Genomic DNA, 25,684 nt, shown 5'->3' on the forward strand with positions numbered 1-25,684 from the left:
AGCCTGAAATACCTCTAGCCCCCAGGTGTATTACATATGGGGCATGTTTACACACACACACACACACACACACACACACACACACACACACACACACACACACACACACACACAGAGGTTAAGACACACCTGGATCCAAAATGAGCGTCCAACATCCTCCTCTTGTTAAATAATCCAAAATGCCAGAGTGAGTGCTGTTCATGTTATGAATGGAGTGCTAAAACGAACAGCCGACCTGCTGTTAATTATCTTCTGTAACCCAAAGTGAGTGAGATTTCCCGCTCACAGCCAGACCAGCTGGAAACGACAACGTGAGCTCCTTGCGCTCAATTCCAACTGGCTGGAGCACAGTATTTCAAAAAATTAAAAAAAAATGAAAAAAATCAGAAATGAAGGGGTGCCCCTTGGGAAGCGTGGCACCAATTCATTTGGACCCCAAAACTTGGTAAAAAATGAGTAATTCTGTATTGTTGAGAGGTCTGCCTGCCCCTACTGTAAATTTGATCTGGGTCACTTCTCCCAGTCTAGTGTCATTAGCTCATTCTACCTAATACAGGGAGAACATTTCTTATGTTCTTAACCTTGAATTATCTTCTGTTCTTCCTTTCTTCCTTTCCACTTTACTAAAAAAAAAAAAACAATTTTGCTAGAATCTCCTTGTGTTCTGAATGAGTTTGCTTCTCAGTTGATAAGTATATTTTTTGGCACTTTTTAACTGTTCAGAGTTGAATACAACAAAAATTGAATTCAGTTCAGAATACAGTTTGAATAAATTGCATTTATTTAAACTGTATTTGCTTTAATATTGCTACACACTCAAGTGTGCTAGCTTGCACTGCACTTGAATTGTTTTTAGTGCTGTTTTAGCTGCTTTTCTGTAAAAAATGTCTAAGCTTGTTTCCTGCCTTTCTTGTAACTAGTCTAGTCCAGCTACAGATTTGCTATATCCAGGACTGTTTGCAAACTTCTGAGCTCCCAAGCCTTTCTGTGTTAGAAGGAAGCCTACTAACTTATCAGTGGGACTGGTAAGCACTACGTAGCCTGTCTACCACAAGAGGAGTGGGTTCTGACCCAGAAATTGTCATTTATTGGCTGTTTGGGTAGTTTTTCCATCTCTTTCAACTTTCTGTTTTAAAAGCCTGCGTTTGTGCTTTTTCCGACCTTTCCTGTAACTAGTCTAGTCCAGATACAGATTTGCTGTATCCAAGACTGTTTGTAAGCTTTTGAGCCCCCAAGCCTTTCTTTGTTGGAGGGAAGCCTTCTAGCTTATCAGTGGGAGTAGTAAGCACTAGGTAGCCTAACACAAGAGGAGTGGCTTCTGGCCCAGAAATTGTAGTTTATTGGCTGTTTGGGCAGTTTTTCCATCTCTTTCAACCTTCTGGTTTAAAAGCTTGCATTTGCACTTTTCCCGCCTTTCCTGTAACTAGTCTAGTCCAGATGCAGATTTCCTCTATCCAGGACTGTGTGTAAGCTTCTGAGCCCCCCAAGCCTTTCTGTGTTGGAGGGAAGCCTTCTAGCTTATTAGTGGGAGTGGTAAGCACTATGTAGCCTATCTACCACAAGAAGAGTGGTTTCTGGCCCATAAATTGTAGTTTATTGGCCGTTTGGGCAGTTTTTCCATCTCTTTCAACCTTCTGGTTTAAAAGCCCGCATTTGCACTTTTCCCGCCTTTCCTGTAACTAGTCTAGTCCAGATGCAGATTTCCTCTATCCAGGACTGTGTGTAAGCTTCTGAGCCCCCCCAAGCCTTTCTGTGTTGGAGGGAAGCCTTCTAGCTTATCAGTGGGAGTGGTAAGCACTATGTAGCCTATCTACTACAAGAAGAGTGGTTTCTGGCCCAGAAATTGTAGTTTATTAGCTGTTTGGACAGTTTTTCCATCTCTTTCAACTTTCTGTTTTAAAAGCCCATGTTTGCACTTGTTTCCTGCCTTTCCTATAACTAGTTTAGTCCAGATACAGATTTGCAGCATCCAGGACTGTTTGCAAGCTTCTGAGCGGTGCCAAAATCTGCTCTTCAATTTTTCCCTTAGATATGCTAGTTCTCTCCTCTTCTGCACTTTTACTAGGTTATTAGTCTAGCACTTTATCAGACTTCTTGTAGCAATTATTGTAGCACACAAACGTGCTACCAGCCCTAAACGTTCTATAAGGAAACAGCTTCAGTACTTATTAATGTCCACCCCTCCAGGCATGTCTAAAGGTCAGTTCCCTGTGCTTTCTCCTATTAACCTGGTGAACCTGGGCATACTGAGGCAATGTAGCAACTGCCTCATGTACACTGACAACCATCTCCTACTACCTCCCAACACTCAGACTTTTGAGAGATGCACTTATTTTTCCAAATTGGAAGCCACACACTCTCCGATCAAGACTGGAATAGCTGGCTAAGAGGAGAAGGTCAACACTTGCACCACACCACATGGAACACATAGACCTCCAGAACACACACCATTATTGCCTTCACATAAAAACACAAACCACATACTCACCTTCATGTAGGCTCTCAATAAAAATCTATCCAAACAGCAGAGACCTCCAAGGCAGAAATGCACTCAACCACCACAACACAACACTAATCATGAGACACATAACTCTTCTAAACAGTGTGCCACTCAACCAAAGCCCCTAAGGCAAAACAGCATGCCCAACACACTAGTCATAGGTGACTCGATAGTGAGGCACACTGATGTCCCACTCACTAGGTTGAATAAGGAAAAAGTAACAGTCAGTTGCCTGTCAGGTGCCAGGATTTGCCACATGACACACACACTTAGGTCCCTCAACGACAGGTACAAATATGACTCTGTCATCGTACATGTGGGTGTGAGTGACCTGAGACGTACTTCCCTGGACTACACGAAAGGAGACATGGAGGAGCTCTCAGATGATATAGCCCAGGCGGGTATGGCCTTAGCCCTGACCAGCATCCTGCCATCACCCAGAATGATACCACAGTGTAAGCAGAAAATGATTGATTTGAACAACTGGCTAAGTTTCTGGTCTCATTCTAAGGGGATACAGTATCTGTCTGCCTGGGATGACATGACTGACAGACCTCAATGCTTTGCCAGAGATGGCCTGCATCTGTCACCCCTGGACTTCTGGATACTGGCCAAGGCTCTTGCCACCCCTATAATGCCTTTTATAGGTGGTGTTCCAAAGACCAAATTACCACCGTAACATCTACAAACAAATGCAATCTGAGGGTCATGCTGCTCAATGCTAGAAGTCTAAATCTCAAAATGCACTTGCTCAAAGCACTCCTTAAAATGGAGAACATCGACATTTGTGCTGTAACAGAGACATGGTTCAAGGCAGCAGAAAGCACCCCTGCACTAGCAGGCTATAACTCATTCCACACCTTTCAGCCCCAAAACTTGGACTGAAGCTCCAAAAGTGGTGGTGTTTCCATATTCATAAAGGATGTGCATATCTCCAGACTGGTAGCCCAACATAACACATCAGAGATACTTCAGGTGCAGCTAACATTGGGTAAGACAGCAATTCAGGTTGTAGCCTGCTATAGGTCCCCAACCATGTCCCAAGACTTACACTTCACTTTCCTAAGCACCCTGGAGAATATTAGAGTCCAACTTAACACTCTCATACTGGGTTACTTCAACTACCCCTCCATTAACTGGGAAAACTACTCTTGTACCAATACACTTGCCCAAAGTTTCCTGGAATTCATTAATTCCAGTGCCCTGGACCAGCTCGTTCTTACCCTCACTAGAGGTAGCAACATCCTTGACCTGGTCATTACTAACATGGGAGACTGCTGCTCTACACCAATAGTCAACTCCTCCCTGGTTAGATCTGACCACAAACTAATCACCTTGGAAATCCAAATCCCTCCCACCCACGCTCTCCCGCAAAGATAAACAAAATGAAAAACTTCTCCAAAGCTAGCTTTGGGCTCCTAAAACAGAGGTGGCTAACTTCACAGCACCCATGGAAATGGAGAATAGTTGCATGAGCACCAAATCATGCACCAATGCCGTGTATGAACACGTACACAAGTGCATCGATCTCACCATACCCAATAGAACCAAGATGCTTGCCTCCAAAAAAAGAAAGCCAATCTGACCCAGAGACTCCCCATACCCTGGAATAGACTACCCATACATGTCAAGCAGAGCTCCTCCTTGGCCCTCTTCAAAAGGAACCATGACGATTGGATGGGAGATAGGAAATTCACCCTGGGGATCACGTCAATCACCCTGCTAGACATGGGTCCAGGGAAGTAAATATTGTGGGAAAAAATATCCAGGGAATTGTTATGGCTAGGCTTGTATAGGCCCCAGGGACAACAGCCTAATACCAACCTATGAACCTATGGTGATGTCTGCCATAAACAAACTCTACAACAGAAGGAGGAAACTGATGCGGAATAAGGTGAAGTCCCAAGACTGGAAAAACTCCCTTATCAGCCTCAACAAAAAATTGAGATCTCTCATCAAATCCTCTAAAGCTAGCTATTTATTTATTTTATTTGTTTAACATTTGTTGACCGGGAAAGTCCGGCTGTTTTCAGCGGAGGCCTGGTGAGAGACGCTCCAGATGCAGGATGTGTTGTGCAGTGTGTGTGTGTGTGTGTGTGTGTGTGTGTGTGTGTGTGTGTGTGTGTGTGTGTGTGTGTGTGTATACTTGCATGCTTTTGTCATTTTGCTACTGTCTCCATGCAACTGAAATACTTTTTTGCATTCTCCTTTGTTTCCAAGATCAATTGGTCCACTGATTCACTCTACTTCATGAGAAATAACCACGTGAGATCATTATTCAGGAAGCCATCATCAATGTATTTAACTAAGTCCCAACACCCTGATCCCTGCAGTGGCTGATATGTTTGGCACATAATACTGGCCTGGTACAAATACATTATGCTGGATGTCCAGTTTCAACTGCAGTGTATATTGCTTTGCTCACATCCTCTGCCACTTCCCAACTGTTGCTTGAGTACAACTATACTGATAGTACACCTAGTCTCTGCTAGGTTTCAGTACAGCTTTGGGTCTTGCCACCTTCCCCCCGGTGGCATAGCCAGTAACAGCTGCTCTGCCTCTGTATCTTTCTCTTATCCCATCTCCCTACTAGCCAACCTTGGAGGGTAAAGGTCATAGTCATGGCTTTATACCTTTGCTCCACAGAGTGGGGTTGACTGAACATTTAAAAAACTGAGCCCAATTTACTTTTAGATATCTGAACTGGGCTAATGTATCAGATGGAGTAGAAGCATTGACTTAATTTGGTAGAATTATTTCCTTCTTCAAGCAGGAAGAAGATATTTTGATGTGTGGCCATCACATATCACACTACTTACCTGCTATTTCTTTCTAAACCTACTAAAACCTCTCATATTCACTTCTTTTCATTTTACATCAATATGAAGACTCTTGTGCATAACACACTTGGCTGGCCAGTAACAGTAGGGCAGTTTCCTTTATTATCCTTTTTTTTACTAAATTTTCTAGCTTTAGAAAAACTTACAAAACATGCATATAAAGCCGTTATGGAACTTCATTATCTGGTCTTCAACATACAATACCTCTGGTAATGTATTAAAGTTGAAGGACTTCTTCCTTCCCATGACAGAAAGTAATGCTTACTGTGTTCTACATATGCAGTTGTAATAAGCATTTATTAGACTGACAAGAACAGTTAATGCAGTTATTGAATGCACCATTAGGTGTGTGCTTTGTTGTAGTTGTAGTTGTTGGCTGTTACCACTAGCTATGTAGTTGTGCAAGTGAACAAACATTTTACCCCCCTCCTTTCTTGATAACTGTAGGATCCCCCAGCCAGAGCACAGAAATTTTCCATGACAGCTTTTTTTCACTCTTCATATGTTATCCTCTGCTGTGACAATATAGAAGTTTTATCTACATTACAGTACCAGTTAGACAGAAGACACTTTGCTTCCTCTTTCTCTTCAGTGCTCCCTTCCACTCCTTCCTACTGTCCTTCTTCCTTGACATCCATGATCAGTATCTGTCTAACTAGGTCTGCCCCCATCTGTCTTTGTTCTCTGCCTATGTTTCATCTTTCCTCACTGAGTATGTTTTCTGTCCAGGCCATAGCTGAAAAGGTTTTGTGTACCTACTCACTTAAACTATCAACAAATAAATAAATAAATAAATCTATTACCTGCTATTGTGAGCAACAACAAATTGTGTATTCAACTTTCTTACATTTCCAGGGCATTTCAGAAACAGACACGCATGTCAGGCACACGCATACCACATAGATACACAGAGACAGACACAGAGACACATGCACGTGCATACACACACACACACACACACAGGCATACAACGTATAAACATCATTAGTATGTATATTCTAATTATATTGAAGTAGAATTGCATCTTGGCATTAGAGCCATTGAAGTACCTTATAAAAATTAAGATCAAGTGACACAAATAATTTTTCCTTCTTAGCACACATTATTTTTCCTAATTTATACCTTGAGTAAAAATCAACTGCCAATCATTAGTAGACTGGAGTTCTGCTGGTGGTGACCCCTAACCGGGAAAAGCCGAAAGACACAACAACAACAACATACCTTGAGTAAAAAAAAAAATAATAAAAAAAAAAACATTTTTGTGGGGCTAAATAATATTAACTATGAAAGTACAAAAACATAACCCATACTATGAGTGTGAACCTGTGTGCAGTGGTTAATGATACAGTATTTTAAATTACTTAGTAGATGGGTGGGGATGCAGACAAGTCTTGCTTAGAAGAAAACAAAGCAACATTTAACTCTGACTTTCCAGCAGTTTAAGGCACTCTTATTTTCTCTCCTCTCCTTGATGGTTCATAAAACAAAGTAGTCTAACAATGTTCCAAGTGGGTCTAATGGGAACATTTTCTGCAAAAATGCTTAGTCTCATTAAGTTGACTAACCATGGGCTACATGGACTATCTGTGCAAATAATATTAGAGCATACATTTGTTTTCACCCAGTGTATTGGGCAATAAAGTTACATTTATTAGCTGTATTTATAATTAACAGATACATTTATTTGAAAAATTCTTTTGTAAGGGCACATGAATCATGAGTTTTTATTTATTCAAAGCATATATCTCAACCACAGTGCAAGAATTCTTGACAAAAACAAAAATAATGAGGGGACACAGGCCAACAATCTGAGACAAATTTTAAATACTGCATTTAGAAAGTTGTTAGAATAACACACTGCATTAGCATGCATTTTCTGAAAGATATGGAGACAGAAAATTGAATGTCTGTCATTATTTAATGACATCAAATCCACAATGACTTGCCAAAAAACAACACATTTTATCAAGAGCAGATGAAAATATGAGACAATCTAGACATGCGAAATTCTGGACACTTAAGAAGTATGATCAAAGATATGCACAACAATCTCCAATGGTTATTAACACACTGGGCAGCAATGACAACTGGAGAGTACATATTTGCAGTTATGGGCCTAAAGGTGGCACTGTGTCTATGTGTCTCATTACTTGGTTACATATAGAGGACTGAGGTACCGCTCAGAAGCACAAACCTCTGCTTAGTAACTGCTGATGCCTCTTCCTTCTTGCAGGTGACTGGCTTTCTCACTCTTTCACTTCTCTGTTGCTATGATGTAATGTTTTTTTCCACAGCCCTTGCATGCCTTTCAAATTGTTAAATAATAGCTCTTGTGGCTCAGAGTGTTACTTCCTTAAAATAGGAACTTCCTCAAGCGAAGCTAATCTTACATTCTCAAACTCAGTTAAATGTTTTTGATATAGGACAAATTCACTCTCGGTTAATTGTAGAGAAGAGAGGGAGAGACAGAGAAAGAAATGAGGCTGAAGGATAATAGGAGATGACACATATGCAGTTTATCAAGCAACAGTAATACCTGGAATCTTCTACCTTGGTAGATTTGACAGCAGGGCTTAAGAGAATTTTCTGTTTTGTAGCTAATTTGTTAAGTGCTTTTTTATTCAATCATGACAAATGATTACAAGTCCAGCATGTCTAAAATTCTGAGTAAATCTAAAGTAAAAGCAGTGTATCCAAAAGATGACTCAACCAAAACTGTCAGAAAACATAAAAAGCCATTCTGAGCAAGTAACTGACCACACACGACTGTGATATTATTTTACTTGGAATTGTTACATTTTTTATGCTTTGTACCTTTAAGTGCCTCCATACTTAATTATTGTAATTAGTAACAGATTGTTATATAAAGGTTTCAGTTACTAGTGGCATTTGTTCTGATGAAGTCTCTTACAGTTTGATACGAAAGCACTTAACCTTTTGTATATTTTATGTTAATAAACAGCTTTACTTGCCTTCGGACTTTGGATTTTTTAGATACTATTGGCATTTGTATTGGATGTAGCACAGTTGTGTGGGGTCAGTTACTTGCTCAGGATGGCTTTTTATGCCTTCTTAAGATTCTGAGTAGTAACCACCACAAACCTCTCAGCTAGAAGTAGCTGCTGAGAAATTTAATCAGTTGCTTTATAGACACAATTGTCAACTGTGTTGCCCTCTGCAGAGGTAGGCCAGACATACCACCTGATTCTAGTTTATTCCTGATATCTGTTCTGTGATATGGTCTGCATGTTGACTGTAATTGGTCCAACCTGTGCATGCTAGTTTCTCAAACCAGTATGCTTTCTTTTGTTTAATGTACTTTCTGACTATGTTTCTAACGTGCAACTGGCTGATCCATATTTGGTGACAAGTCTTTTCTTGGAATGTGTAATCATTTGCTGCTTCTGTCTCCTTTTTGTAGACTGGGCTTTGGTAATTATTTGACTACCTTTACAGACTGCAGTTTGGCATCTGCATGGGGTGTGTAGTCCTATATGTTAGCAAATGCTTTGCCATTTTCTTTGCAGTGATTCACTTTCCCTTTCAACACACCTACATTAGTAAAAATTCTTATGACCCATTTGAAGTATAGCAGTGTAATGCTAAAGAAGCATGTTTGCACCCCTTGGTTTTAGAAGGTGTTGAAATTCTTCATACATGCTAAAAGTCCACTGACACTTCTGCATTACTTTGGCATAATAGTTTTATAATAGTTTTGTGTAGCTACTAGAGAGTGAAAACAAAATTGTTCTGCTCTTTAGAATTCTTGTCAGTCATCATAAAGTGTATACTGTCCTTTTATACAAGAATTTATAGACTTGTATTTGTACTTGTTCTGTAGACATACCTCACAACTGTCCATATTTTGGCAGACTGTCCAGATTTTTTGCATTATAATTTTGGACTGTTGGTCATAAAATGTGTGGTTTTCTGGTAAATCACTGAGGATTGACATTACTAAACAATGACATCAGTGGCGGCTGGTGATTTTAAATTAAGGGTGGCTGCAGGAAACAGCTGAATGGGTGGGGCCAATGGGAAGAGGTGTGACCAACTAGAAAGGGGTGGAGCTATGCTAAAAAATGCAAAAACTGGGTCTTTAATTAAATACGCTGCCCTGGGTACATACCTCCCAACCGTGCCAAATTACCTATTTTTTACTGAGTTTTGGGGTTCAAATGAAGGGGTGCCATGATGCTGTGGTGAGAACTGAATTTGTAAGAGCCTAAAGTCCCTAGCCACCAACACTTGTGAGCTTTGCCCAGGTTTTTTGTGTTAAGAGTTGAGAGCTATGATGAGAACTGAATTTGTATTCCCGCATTATTGGCTTTGTTTGTCCATGTTTTTTTGTGGTAAGAGGTTGAGAGTTATGGTGAGATGAGAAGTGAGAAATGAATTCACTAAATGACAGCCATTAAGTTTCAGTCTTCCTATTTTCTAGGAAGCTGCTGATTTGGCATAGTGGTATCTTGTTCTGACTGTAGTGCCTAGGGTCCTGGGTTCAAGACCTGCCAGTGAAATGCATGGCGGTAACACATTTTATTCTAGCAACTTTACAAAATTATACAAGCAATGTTTAAAATGTGTCCTTGGTAAGTCCCTAGTCATCACCACTTTTGAGCTTTGTCCAGGTTTTATGTGCTAAGAGTTGAGATCTATGGTGAGAAGTGAGAACTGAATTTGTATTCCCCCATTATTGGCTTTGTCCAGGTTTTTTGTGCTAAGAGGTTGAGAGCTTTGGTGAGAAGTGAGAAATGAATTCACTAAATGATAGCCATTAAGTTTCAGTCCTCCTATTTTTCAGGAAGCTGCTGGTTTGGCATAGTGGTATGTTGCCAGTGAAATGCATGGTGGTAACACATTTTATTCTAGCAACTTTACAAAATTATACAAGCAATGTTTAAAATGTGTCCCTGGTTTTTGACCTTTTGTCCCCCCCAAAAAAAAATTAAATTGAAAATAAGTGTGAGAAGTTGTGCAAGATGCCTATGGCTTACACTACTGTCATTCTATTTACAGTGTGGGTGTGGAAGTAGACTTTTATGATGGAAATGTTCCGAATTGGGCAGTTTTGTCATTATTGGTTCATGCGTTTTGTTTCATTGCCTACAGTGCAGCCTATTAGAAAAATGTTCAAACAATAAATTTAAAATGTGCTCTGCCTAACAAGTGTGCTGTATTATACAAGGAATATAATTTAATAAAGTCAGGAAGGTGTATCAAAGAAAAGAACACATGTATGTTTCTTGTTTTGTGTGCAAGGGGCCAATGATTTGAAAACATCCCAAAGGTAATCTTTATCTACCATTTGTCAGCTGCATTTTCTTTGGATGTGGTGTGGGTTTCAATGCTGTTTCAATGAATGTGAGTTTCAAGGGCAGAGAAGTTTTAATGCCAAGTCTATTTTCATTGTGAGACAGTATTGCTTTGTTTACCAGATGTCTATTAGTGTTTGTGCATTGTTGTGCTGTAAAATGTAAAAATAAAATACAAATAATTATTGTAGAAGTAAAGCAGTATGCACACATTAGTGTTTATGGTAAATGGGGTGAAATAGCCAGGTAATGGAACATTGGAATGGCTGCTGGGGGACTCTTGTGCCATATTTTTGTTGTCTGTTCTTCAGTTTGCATTTGAAAGTTGGTATCCCACAATTCCATTGGAGTGGGTGGGGTTACATAATTATGTATGCAAATTAGATGTCAATCACCGTACAGATTTGTACCTATTTTTCATGGGCCTTGTCCAGATTTTTGATGTTTCCAGGTTGAGAGGTATGCCTGGGTATCACTGCCAAATTGTCATTATGAGAGTCCATTCAAGACAAAATGAATTGTAGAAGAAAAAAATATTTCAATGCATTGGCTACATGACAGCTTACTTAATATCCAGATGGAAACAAGGAGGTTGTGAGGCATGAAAAAAATACATTACTTTTTAAATACATTACTGGAATGCCAGTCAAAATCAAGTATAAAAAACAAGCAGCACTCACTGCAGTTCTAATTACAATTTATATTCAGCTTTATAAAAGTACCAAGTAACATGCTGAAAGTAGTAATACCCCCACCTGTAAAAATGTTTATTTTCCAAAAAAGACCTGCTGCCTAATAACAACTATCTACTTGTTTCATGGGGAAAACATGATCAAAGTAAAAAATGAACAGCAAACAAGAACCAAGTTCAAGATAAATTGCTTAAAGGATTACTGCACAGGTTATGGACCACACATGATTGGCATTTTGTTCAGTTTACGGGTAAAGCCTGCAAAGATGACTGCAAGTCTCCAACACATGTAATGAGCTTCTGAAAATAGTATAATCCTGACCTTTATTACAAATACTGTAATATGCATTTCAATACCTAAGGCTTATACACTGTCTAGTTATGTAAATATTATCTGCATGGCAACAACAAAAAGGCTTTCAATGTTGGTAATTATTTAACAGCATTCTTATTAAAGCTTACTTGCATCTTACAGTCTCAGACAAGCTTACCTGATGGTCATTAAAGCATTGCTACTTAAAGACAGAGCAACAAGCACTGCAATGACATGCATTTTCTGAATAAGAAGCATCAATCAACAGTATAAAAATATAACAGAAAACCAGAACATTCTGCAAAATCAAGGACAGATGAAAAGCCACTGTAGTACTTGTAAATACTGCACAGCAAAAAGACCAATACTCCAACCATAGGCAAATAAGTCTCAGTCCATCCAAACTGAAGTAAAAACAGCTTTAATCTTCCACAGAACTCAGATAAAACAAGGTTAGTGCTTTCATGGTTGTATCACACCACTTCATCAGACCAGATGGTGATACAATTATGAAAGCGCTAACCTTGTTTTATCTGAGTTCTATGGACGATTAAAGCTGTTTTACTTCAATTTGGATGGACTGAGACTTATTTGCCTATGGTTGGAGTATTGGTCTTTTTGCTGTGCAGTATTTATTTATTTATTTTATTTATTTATTTATTTGCAGTTGGTTTACCAGGATAGTCCATTGGGCCAAAAAGAACCCATTTTCAATGGAGTCCTGGGGAGAAAAGCTCCAAAACAAACATTACAAAAAGATTACATTAGTTTACAATTTACTTGTGTTTTTGGCCAAATACTTCATTTATACACCTAGTAGTCCTTTGTGTGTTTGTCATACTGTAGTACTTGTGTCTGCCTTGGATGGGGGGATATTCTGCACACTTACACTGCATAACTGCTCCTTGCCTTGCTTGGACACATCCAGAGTCACTACGTGGGGGAGTGGGGTGCAACAAGTATGTCACAATTTGAAATGTCTCTAGCTGATGGTGATGGCCTTGACACATTTGTTATGCAAATTGGGCTGCAGTCCTGAAGCCCAATAGCATGAGCTGCCCCTGAATGACATACACTTGAGTTTCAGACTTCATAGTCCAGAAAGAAATTATGCTAACACAATCCTATTATTCTGACAACTTTCTAACCTTGTACGAGCAATATTTAAAAATCTGTCCATATTTTGGGGCCATTGTCCCCCCTCTGCAGTTATTTTAGACTTTGTTCTAATTTCTTGTGCTAAGAGGTTGAGAGATATGACACTATTTGAGGACTCAGTGAGTCTAGCTGAAGCTTTTAGGCAGAGCAGCTCCATTTGTATGCTGGACCTGATACTGTAGATAGAAATGTGGAACCCCATGGACATGAGGCTGTTCAGCACTGTGGCCTCATCTGTAGGGTAGACTGGTAAATTCAGGCATGATGGCCAATGTGGCAATAATAGCTACACTGACCATGACCAAGAAAGAGGGACATGATGTAGGGTCTAACCCATCAGAGAATAGCCTTTTTTTAAAAAAAAAAACATGCTAAAATGCTTTTACCATGGCACTTCTACCATCTGAAATAACCCAAATTGACCACAAAAAAACTTTAAGATAGCTCTAAAATCGCATTCCCTAAGTAATCCATCCTGCACCTGCCACACAAACAAGCCACCTTAAGACAGCCCATTAACAAAATATTAGGATGGTGCAACTTATAATAACCAGTCTTACAATTTCTTTTTTATACCTACTATGCATTTTTTTCTTTACTCAGACTACAGATGGTACTGTTGTCCATACTGTTCTACGTGTGTAATTGTTTTTCTAACCATATTTAATGACTCCTAATGCATATTATTGTAAACCCTATGAAGTGTTGAATTGTACTATGTTTGCCTCTTATATCTGTAACATTTGTTAAACTTATATCTGTAACATTTGTTAATCTTATGTTAAAACTTGTCAACTTTGTAATGTTTGTGGAGCTTTTCTCCCCAGGCCTTCACTGAAAATGGGTCTCTGACCCAGTGGACTTTCCTGGCCAACAAATGCCAATAAATAAATAAATAATATAAATAAAGTGAACCATTTCCAGAGGAGTTTCAGAGACAGCATACACTACATACAACCCTACAGGTATGTGGTCCCAAGCACACCCCACAACTTTCAAACCTTCAGTACAGCTCCACCTGTGTATGGAATAAGGAGTAGAATGCAGTCCAGCTTCCCATTTGGTACTACCTGTAGTAACTAGTTACACATACAGGTGAAACTTCAGCCTCACTAAGAAGCCCATTCACTTCAGTAAGCTTTGCCACTGATTCAGCCTCATACATTGGCAAGCTTTACCAATGTACAAAAAATTATGTTGGTGTGACTCTCTTGATTCATTTTTTGGAACTGGACATAAGAGTCTACCATTTCTTGTTAGCATTTGCTGAATGAGGACTGGAGAGACCTATATTTTGAATTTGAACATGCAATAATACACTCAATATGGCTTATTACTCCATGCCCAGTGTTGTGCTAGTTACTTATAAAAGTAATAGGTTACTATTATTAGTTACTTTTCAGTGAAAGTAATATATTACCATTACTTATTACTTTTCTAAAAAAGTAATATATTACTATTACTAGTTACTAACTAAAGTAATGTGTTACTTTTACATAAGTATAGTTTATCAATTATAATATTGAGATTTACTCACATAAGTAAGCACAAGCATATAAGTGTATTATTAAAGTTGTATACACAATTTTACAATGATGATGACTAGCATTTAACAGTTGAAAAACTCCAGTGGACTAGTCTTTATAGCTGGGCAACACTGTACTGTAGCGGTTAGCATTATTACCTCACAGTAAGAGGTTCTCCAGTTTGATTCTCGCCTGGGGTGCCTTCTGTGCGGAGTCGGCATGTCCTCCTTGTGTTTGCATGGGTTTCCTCCCACATTCTCAAGACATACTGCAGGTGAACTGGACAGTCTAAATTGGCCCTAGGTGTGAGTGTGTGCATGCGTGTGCCTTCTGAGGAAGGTTGGGCGCTGGGCTGGCAACTCAGTACCATAAAACTCTACTGCCACTTGTTCTATGGACTGATGATCTGCTATGGTGACCCCTAACAGGAGCAGCTAAAAGGAGAAGAAGATGACTAGTCTTTATAGCTAGACAGTCACAAATAATAATTAAACTAAACCATACATAGCCCGCAGCACAAGACCTATAAAAACCCATCATATTTTGTCTATTTTCAGCAACTAAAATAGAAATCTGAAAATATTTTAAATAGAACATAAAACATTGTAACACTAAAACAACAAGTGTTTTGTAATGCACAACTTCACAACATGATAATAGAAATGATTGAGTGCTTTCATCCACTAACCCGTGGATTCTGATGAAGTCCATGAGTAGTGGACGAAAGCGCTCAATTGACTATTTTTCTGGTGCTTTATATGATTATTTAATGGGTCTTTATTGTCCTAAAGATTATCCAGTGCTGTGTGAAACATTTCTATTATCTTGTTGTAACAAAAAATTGTCAGAACAAAAGTTGGTTGATCATAGATCTACCTGAAGAGTACTGCTTAGTGCAGCGGGTTGGGGTGTTGGGTGTTAAACTAATGAGTGGTGAGTTTGATTCCGATTGACGGTGGTATGAAGAACCAATGCTGTTTATTATATGGCAGGGTAATGATATGATCTCTAGCAGGCTAGAATTGTCCCAGTGTTAAGGGTTTTTTTAGTGGGTAAGAGTCCCACAGTACCGGAGCAGAGCTGGAGTCTGGTCACCTCCTTGCAATGCTAATAATATGAAGTAAAATTTGCTCCAGACTAATTCTAATGATCTATTATGAATCATACCTCTCAATCTGGAGACATCAAAAATCTGGACAAAGGTCCATGGAAAGTAGCTACAACTGGCCAAAAATCTGGACACTAATCAACATAAAATGCGCATGTATAATAATGTAACTCCACCCACTCCAATGGAATCATGGGATACCAACATTCAAATAATTGTGAAAATGTTCCCCAATTGAACATTAACTCTGAAAATATACATTCACACAGAAACACCAGTTAAAGTCCCTTTACAGCATTAACAAAAAATCTTAAGGGAAGTAGTAGGCAATAGGCATGTAAAACCCTTTGCATTCTACCTTCCGCCCTACCACACTTCTAGCATATACACACTGATGTCACATTAGCTGCTCCTTTACAGAAATTCATTAAAATAACATACATCTGTAACTGTTACATATATAAAAGAACTGCACACTCTATTAAGGTTCATAGGTTCATAGGTTAGTACTAGGCTAACTGCCCTTGTGAGTCATTGTAAGCCTAGCCAATTATCCCTTGTGAGACTCAAACCTTGCACCTTGTGTTTGTAAAGCAAACACCTTAACCATTAGGCCTTAATCCTAATATGAAACTAAAGTCTGTCTTAACAATCATTGGTATAACAATTTTATTTTATTTTATTTCAGTTTGATTACCGGGGAAGTCCACTGGGCCAAGAAGAACCCATTTTCAGTGGAGGCCCTGGGAGAAAAGCTCCAAAGGCAGTACAACCAAGGAATATAATGCATGAGAAGAATACAAAAGAATGTCCACACAGCAAGAATACATAGTAAGAACACTGCAAATGCAAATTTACAATAGAATGTACACACAGCAAAAAATACAAAGAAGAACACAGCAAATGCTAAAGAAAAAACATTTTTTTTAACAAAATTTGCAAAATTTTCAATGTTTTCATCCTTACAGTGAAGATTGAGTCAGCTAAAAGAATTTAGCTAGAATTAGAGTGCATAAGGTGCAGGAGTACAGGAGCTTAGTTTACAGGAACCTTGGAATTACGTAGGGTGAAAGCAAGAACATTTCCATTTTGAAGATAGGTGTAAGAAAAGTTGGGTTTTAAAGTATTCTGTGTTAGGTATGGTTCTACGAGAAGGAGGGAGAGAGTTCCATTTCCTACCTAGAGAGAAGGATAGTAGTTGCTGGCCAGCGGGATGTTTAGGTCTGGGGACGGAGATTAGATTTTGGTGTTCAGATCTTAGAGATCGGTTGGGAATGTAAGGGGGAAGGATGTTGGATAGGGCAGGGCATTTTTCTAGGTAGAATATTAATTTATGAGTGGTTGTTAGTTGGAGATAGTCAAGGTGGTTTGGGAGTTCTAGCCAGTTTAGAGATTGAAGGGAGAGGCAGTGGTGGGTTGAGTTTTTGGATTTAGTGGCAAATTTAGAGATTTTATTATAGCAAGCTTCAAGTTTGGAGGAGAGGGAGGCAGACAGATTAGTTAGGAGAGGGGCTCCATAAAGTAGAGAGGGAAGGAGGTAGGAGGTAGCTAAGGTGTGCCTAGATTATTTTTAAAGAAATAGATTATTCCTGTAGAGCATACCTAACTTTTGGTGTTTTTTTTTTATGTTTTGTTGAATGTGGAGGTGGAATCTAAGGCGTTCGTCAATGGTTATGCCAAGGAGTTTAGCATAGGGTACCACTTCTATAGGGATGTTGGTTTGGCTGAGGATGTTGAAAGTGTTTTTGTTAAAGGAGGAAGCCTTGGTAGGGAGGAAAATTAGTATTTTGGATTTATTGGAGTTGAGGGAGAGATGGTTTTGGTGCATCCAGTTTTCTGTAGTGGAAAAAGCTGTTTGTGTTTTGGAGAGAAGTTCAGAAAAATTGGGGGCGGCACAGACTAAGGTAGAGTCATCAGTGTACTGGATGACTGTTGAGTCAGGGAGAGCAGTCTGAAGGTTGTTTATGAATATGTTGAAAAGTATGGGACTGAGAATGGATCCCTGAGGAATGCCGGTAGGAGTAGGTAAGAAGGAGGATGTAGAGTTCTTCCATCTGACAGCCTGAGATCTGTCAGAGAGGTAAGTGGAGAACCACACACACACACACAAGACACTGTTGTTGTCAATATGTGGGTATCAAGTCCATCTGATCAATGGATAAAATAAGTCTGATTGGGAAACTTTCTGCTCCTGTTGTTATGTAAATACCAATGTGCATTAGTAGGTTTTGTAAACAAATCTGGTAGCTGCTGATGCTGGGTACTGACTGCTATTGCTACCTCTAACTGTCACCAAAAAGCAGGACACTAGTGAGGTGACAATCTTCCAAACTGTCTGTGAGTATATATAATATGACATATATATATATGTGTGTGTGTGTGTGTGTGTGTGTGTGTGTGTGTGTGTGTGTGTGTGTGTGTGTGTGTGTGTGTGTATCCTCTTATAGATTAGCACTGTATCCATGATTTGTTGGGTCCCTATTAATTTGACAAAGCATTAGCTTGTTGAACTACAAATAATCGACAGCTAAAGATCAAAAGAGCCAAACCGCGAACGGACAGGTAAGCAAATTTTTTTTCAGAGAAAGAATTCGCTTCACCATTAGCGGGAATTTGCCCTTTCCCCAATGTGGAGTGATCTCAGAGTTAGTATATTTAGTTAAGGGGGTGTGTGGGGGGCAAAGCCCCCCACTTAATTCAGGTTGAAATGTTTTTGTTTTGTTTAATGGCCAAAAAAATTCTTTCCATGGGAAAAAATTTGCTTAGCTGATCGTTCGCGGTTTTGACGTTTCGATCTTTAGCTGTCCATCTTATGTAGTTTGACAAGCTAAAGTTTCATCAAAATAATAGGGAAGTGATTTGTTTGTCTACCTTGCACCCACTGCTTGCTATGAGGGGGCTCCCACTCCCTTACAACACTGAACTGGTTAAATTAAATATCAGAGAATGACTGAATAAAACAGTAAAGCAATGTTTCTGGAATGTATAAAATAACTAAATTGGAAATCAGTTGTGTTGTACTCATTGTATATGTAGAAGCTGTAGCAGTATTGTTCTTTAAGAGTATAGCAATGTGTACTTAAAAATACCACTTTAAAAATATTGTAAAAAGTTTCACAGTGGAATGTAATTCACTGTTAAATTTCTTGTTTTATTAAGCAGCACAAATAATACCACATACATATAGTGAAACAGCTGTGATCAACACTGAAACATGATGGCAAACATTTGGTTGATAAGATATGTATACCAGCATCAAGAGTGTGGTATCTTGGGGAATTAAATTTATTCTGTGGTATGGTTATCTCATCTTAATATAATTAAGTAGCATGGGTGTGGAGGAGGCCCTTGCTGTTTGCAGCATTCCTTTTTGATAACTGCATCATTTAGTGTTTAATACAACTTCAAAACAATACAAAATAACAGTTTTTACATTTAAAACATAATAAATTGATACTTTCTAAATTCTACAGTACCATACCTCTCAACCTCTTAGCACAACAAATCTGGTCAAGACTAGCATGCAAAGGCCCAAAAATAGGACAGCATTTAAAATATTGCTCTTATAAACTTAGAAAGCTGATAGAATAACAGGATTTGTGTTAGTATGCATTTTATGAAGGATATGAAGTCTGAAACCCATATATGTTATTATTTAGTGACTTCAGTCTTCCGTGATTTACCAGAAAACCACAAATTTTATGAGAAGGAGACCAACACTAAGAGTCTGAATCTGGACATTTGAGAGATATGTTACACACACACACACACACACACACACACACACACACACACACACACACACACACACACTTTCTCTCATACAGATAAACGAACCTCCAATTTAACTAACACACATACTCATATACTCATACACTCATACACCCACTCACATTTACCTCTGCATGGGTAGTTTAAGTTCCGCAGTAAATGCAGACTGAGTTTACATCCATAGCATGCATTAGTAGTCACACTACAGCTGAAGTTGCTGCCTTTCGGCCCTATAGCAGAAGTTAAATAATGGATTTTGTGGCGGCCACTTTTACTTTTTATTAATGTTGCAACTTAAGATACCCAGTATTTACAAACTTTAATTTTGGTAAGTATGCTTGTAGAGGACAGTTAAACTATTTCCCCATTCTACTCATTGACTTACTAACTTGCAGTTGTTTTATTATGACAGGGAGAGAATGTGTGGCTCTGTTAGCTTGTAAAACCCGTATGGGCTGCACTTATGTTATTTTAATGCAACTCCATGCTTGTGCAGAATTCTATGGTTACATCAGTCAAGCACAGCCCTAATTATTATCATTATTAGTTGACTGCAGTCTATTACTGTTTCTCAAAAATGTTTTAATTCTTGATATCCTTCAGAAAATGAACACTAACACAAAACATGTCATTCTCAAACCATTCTAAGTTTATAAGTGCCCTATTTAAATTTTGTTCCTGATTTCAGACCATTATCCACCTCCACACATTATGTTTGGCTAATGGCTATGTTTAAAATTTTTTGTGCTGAAATGCTGAGTGTTATACGAGTTCTGTGGGCTACCGGCTCTTAAACTGCATTTCTTTACATCAGGGAAACATTTAAAATACAAACTCACTAACATGACATTCACCTTACAAACAGCAGGATAATATGCAATCATACCTACCAATTATTTCTGATTTTGCCTTCATTTTTTGCCCTGCCTCTGACAAATGCTTGATTTTCTGTTAAATTGTTGCAGATTTCAACAATCTGGTATATCTTATTGTTCAAAATGCATACTAACACAAAATCTGTACGTGAATTAGAATAATAGATGCCTCAATCTGAATCCTTATACCCCTCTTCCAGCATTATTTACATGTGGGTCATGAAATCAATGACATTGGCAATTGTTCCTGTAGTCAGTAGGGAGTAGCAAATGGTCCTCCTTAAAGGGGAAGACACCACCATCATGGGATGTTTTTTTTTAATTGAAGCCTCTTAAAAGTGGAATGGTGCCGGCACCCTTCTCTGCATGCCAAAATCAGTATTTAATGGAGCCAGTCAGGAATTTGTTATGAATGCTATGTGCTATGAGTTGTGCCAATATTATGATGTAATTTTTTATCCAGATTGCCCCTTCAAAGTCTGTATTACTCCTAACATCTGATTGCTATCCATAGTATCTAGGGCCCCCCCTGACATTTTCTTTAGGGGGCTATATTGCCCACATTGAGAACCACTGGTTTAAACAAAAGTAACTAAAAAGTAACTCATATTTAAGTTACTAGTTACTAAAAAAAGTATATATTACTATTACTTTATTACTATTTTGAAAAAGTAACTAGTTATATTACTAGTTACTAGAAAATGTAATATATTACAGTAATATATTACATGTTGTAATATATTATTCCCATCATTGTCCATGCCAAAGCCTTTTGGAATTTATTTAACCAATAATTTTATCAAGTAGGCAGTACTAAGGCAAGAAAATGTTAGCCATTCGTGCCACAAGGTATTGAATAATCTCTACAAATTCATTTGCTGGCAGTTTAAAACCTACTGACCCCTCTCCTTGTCTGCAACAGAGTGGTGTGGTGTCCATTCACTTCTGCCCATATTACACAGAATTCCCACAGGTTCATATGTGTATACTAGGCTAACAACCACTGGGCCCTTTATAAACCTAGCCACTTTATGGGTGAGTTTTCCTTCAATACTAATTTGCTGTGGTTGATTGTGTTGCACTGATGTTGCACATTATTTGTTGTGTCTGCATTGCTCTGAGGTATTCTTCACAGATTGGGGCACATTTGCATATTAATTGCTTTGCTGCAAATCTTGAGTGGAGCTTAATGCAATCCACTAAATTCTATGAAGTTTATGGAATCTGGACCCATAACAGGGACTGATTCTTTCTTAAAATTTAGTTGGCACTCCACCAGTGCTCATCAAAATGGAACAATATTTAGAATTTATATTTTCATTAACTTCATTCTTTATTTTATTGATAAAAAATCTTGTTCAGCCTATTTGTAAAAACAGTTACTCCAAAAAAATAAATTTTAGTTATGACGTTAGTTTATTAAGGACACAATATAGATGCCTGGCCAGTTGATACTTGACATTTCTCTTAACATAAGTTGGATGAAAGCTGCTAGCCTGCAAATAATTGCTTACAAAGGTAGATTTATGATAAATTTTAGAATAAAAATCAGCAGCTTCAATATATAACTATATATCTAAGGAGTTAATTGTGTTACTATTCGAACAATGTACAGATTTAAAAAAATCAGTGCTATATTCTAAATCTGTCATAAAAATATTAAGAGATGACTCATCTCCTCATGCAAAAACAAAGCAATCAATATATTTACAATAAAATAATGCATTAGAAAAAAATGTGTAAATTATATAAATACTCTTGTTCCATGTAAACTAAAACCTGCTTGGCAAATGTTGGAGTAAACATAGCTGTCATCTCAATACCACTAGCAATTTGATAATCATCATCTTGAAAGTGAAACATTTTTTTCCAAACACCTTTATTGAATTATCACTTGTGATCTAGGCAAATTTAAAATGAAAAAAAAAATATTATTCTTCAGCACAATGTCAGTCACATCAGCTTAATTTCTTATGTGTCAATTTCTGAATACTTAGACCAAAATACTATTGACAGCTCTATATCATTACCCTATGGAATGTATGTATATAAATCTAATGTCCACCATAACTAGAAGAACTTGTGATAGGTAATGACCATGTTGAGCAAGGTTTTTTTTAACTTAAATAAGAAGTGTCACAAATCTCTGGTATAAGAAATTAAAAGTGTAACAAATTTTCTTAGATCCATTTTATACTCAATGCAGTTTAGGTACTAATAAATACTGCTACATAGCAATTTCAAAATTTATCTAGCTTTAGTTTTGAAAGACAGATTATGTATACATGCATTCAAGTATATTCGTATGCATGTGTTCATTTAAGTTAAATATGCTTTATTGGAATTTTTAGATACATCAAGAAACATCCAACAGCAATAATCAATGTAAATAATATTTTAATATTATTATACATTTAAAGTACAAATGACGACATTAACTCTCAAGTGTGTTAGTGTGTCATCTTATCTAGTTTAAGCAATGGACTGGTAAATTGCAGAGTCATGCCTTATGTTATCCACCCTGCCTATATGATCTAAGCAGTCATTACCGCTTCAGCTCGTGATTAATGTGCAGCCAAGGCCACTCTATTTAAAACTAGGTGTTACCCAACCATTTGCATTCTACTGGAAATCTGATTAATTCTAATGGATAAAGGTATGTGTGTATAAAGAAAGAATTGTAGGGTGTATGACTTGTCCCTATTGCTGCTCTGTTGAGAGTTTTGAACTTGTGGAAGTATGCTTATCTTCCTGAATATGTAGTGGAAGTATGCTTATCTTCCTGAATATGTAGTGGTAGTATGCTTATCTTCCTGAATATGCAGTCTAGTATGTGGTGTTGCCAGCTGAGGTCGGTGGTCCTGGATGGCTACTTATTGTGGTGCAGAAGCTTATTACACAGTGCAACATTGCAGTTAAATATGTATAGATTTAATGTCTACAGAACATGTATATTGATATAGGAAAGGCTGTATGAGATTAGTATGATGGTAGCAGAAGGCAGCTGTGTGGCAACCTGATATACAGATTAGTAATTTGTGCTCATACCCTTGTTTCACCATGAATAATTCATTATAGACAACACACAAGTAAAGTTATATTAAGAGAAACCATAGTCTAGGCTGAAAACTGCAACTTATTTTTGTGGACAGTGTAGGCTGTTCCCTCAAACAGTCTACAAATTTAAGCAACCATTCCTGAAATTACTACATTTAAGAGAAATAAATGTGTTTCTGGTTGTAGACATCTTAATGTAAAAGTGCTGTTCTCAATGAAAAATTCCTTTCTGACATTTTCACATTCAGTATTCCTTTAATGAAAACTGTGGGAATGTGATTTGTAGAATTATCTATTCAGCTATCTTTCTCCTTCAGTTTGTTTTGCTTTTTTTTTATTTTAAATTGCAAGACAAACAATGCACATTTGCATGACCACCCCACTATGCTCATTTGTGAAAAGTGTGCATTGAAAGAAATATTTTACTATCAAATTATTATTTTACCATAAATCATTAAATTAGCTGTTAGTTAACTTATAAACTGACTGGATGCTCTTCCCAGGAAACTGTAATTATGTCTAATGAATGCAGATAACCATTTACTACATCATTATTCAAAGTCTTCCCTCAGTGTGATACTCTTTTTATTTAAGTGTGACTTATTACATATATTAAGTAGATTTAGTATAGACCAGACCAAAAAAAAAGGAGAACATACTTATTCCATTAAAATAATTTGCCACAACATCTTAACCACTCATGGTCCTGCACATACTCATCACAAGGTTAATATTTTGTGCTTACTGTATGATACTCAACAAATACTCTCATTAAACAGAATCCTTTCAACCTCTCACTGAAATTACAAAATCATTTTTATATATAACTGATACCTGGATAATCCTCTAAGTTGCATGTGTATTTTCTTTTTAGAAACCTCCACCTCTGTAAAATCTTAGAATATATAAATGTAACTACTGTATGTGTATAAATAGAAATATAATTGTAATTACTCTGTTGTTTAACTGGAACTTAGTATAATGCAATGTACAAAATGGAGCTCTTTTCCCTGGGCAAATAAATAAATAAATACATATGTAAATATGTTAAACCATCTATGCAAAAGGAGAAGAAGGGGTTCACCTAGATAATAAGGAATAGGCATTGCCCCCAAACAGTAAGCACTGCACACATAAATATGAGGTATGAAAGGATAGTGAATATATATATATATATATATATATATATATATATATATATATATATATATATATATGTTTGTGTGTGTGTGTGTGGCAACATGTGGGAAGAATGCAATGCAAGTACAAAGATGATAGCCTAATATATTTTTAGCTACTTAAAACAGATCAATTTCTTGCCCAGAATACTGCAATTGTGATAGGAAAGGAGTAATATATTTAGCCATCTGCCTTACGTGTCAAGCATTCTATCTGGAGAAAACAGAATGCAAGGTAAGAAAAAGGATATATGAATACATGTATAACATGAAAATGAAGAAGTTGAACAATGCTCTGTCTCTCTCTCTCTCTAAATGCAGTACTGAATGTGATACATTTAAAAAACATGTATTTTTTCTTTATTGATAAAACAGTAAATAAAGTGAGAGATGGTGACTGGCAAGCAAGATTAAAACAGAAAGAACTGAACTGGCGACTTCAATATAATACCTCAGGAAAAAAAAAAACAGAATTAAATGACCACATCCCATTTCTGTTTTGACAATTTTGGGCTGCTAAATTATGAGATTATGAGGTTACTAACATATAATTTGTGTACAGGAAGGATCCATGTTATAGATAGGCATAAATTGGACACATTTAAATGTATAATATTTAATATTTAAATGATTTAGTGTAAGTAAAACAAATGAGATTAGTTCACTTTGAATTTTAATATAAATTAGTTTTAATCCAATTTGATTAATTTTTACATTCTGTTAATAGGAATTTTGTATATACAGAATATGGTTTCACTTCATATCGTCAAAAGCTCATTTCATTGAATTTCAAATCAGCGAGATCAAATCATTTTAAACTCAAATCTTCGAAAACTCATAAAGTCGAATCTCAAATCATTAAAAACTACAAAGCAACTAGAAATAATATCCCAGACACTGTTTACTATGTTTATGCAGAGGGGAAAGCCCCCCTGCACCCCCCACCCCCCCAAAAATTAAATATACCAACTCCAAGGTCGCACTACAGTGGGGTTAGGAAATTACCTTTTTCCTCCACTGTAGTGTGACCTTGGAGTTGGTATATTTAATGTACAGGGGGTGTGCAGGGGGGCCCCTGCATAAACATAGTAAAAACTCTGTGGGATGTTATTTCTACTTGCTTTGTAGTTTTCAATGATTTGAGATTTGACATTATGAGTTTTCGACGATTTGAGTTTTCTATGATTTGGTCTCACTGATTTGAAATTTGATGAAATGATCCTTCAACGATATGAAGTGAAACCACAGAATATATACATGTAATTGCTGTTAATCAGGAATGAAATGGCAGAAGAGCTAAAAGCAATGCGTCTGTTAAAGTGGAAATATATGGGACAGACCCATGTCAGTGC

The sequence above is a fragment of the Protopterus annectens genome, chromosome 9.part0, assembly GCF_019279795.1.
Source record: "Protopterus annectens isolate FY-2018-M chromosome 9.part0, PAN1.0, whole genome shotgun sequence".
In the NCBI taxonomy this organism is placed as follows: Eukaryota; Metazoa; Chordata; order Ceratodontiformes; family Protopteridae; genus Protopterus; species Protopterus annectens.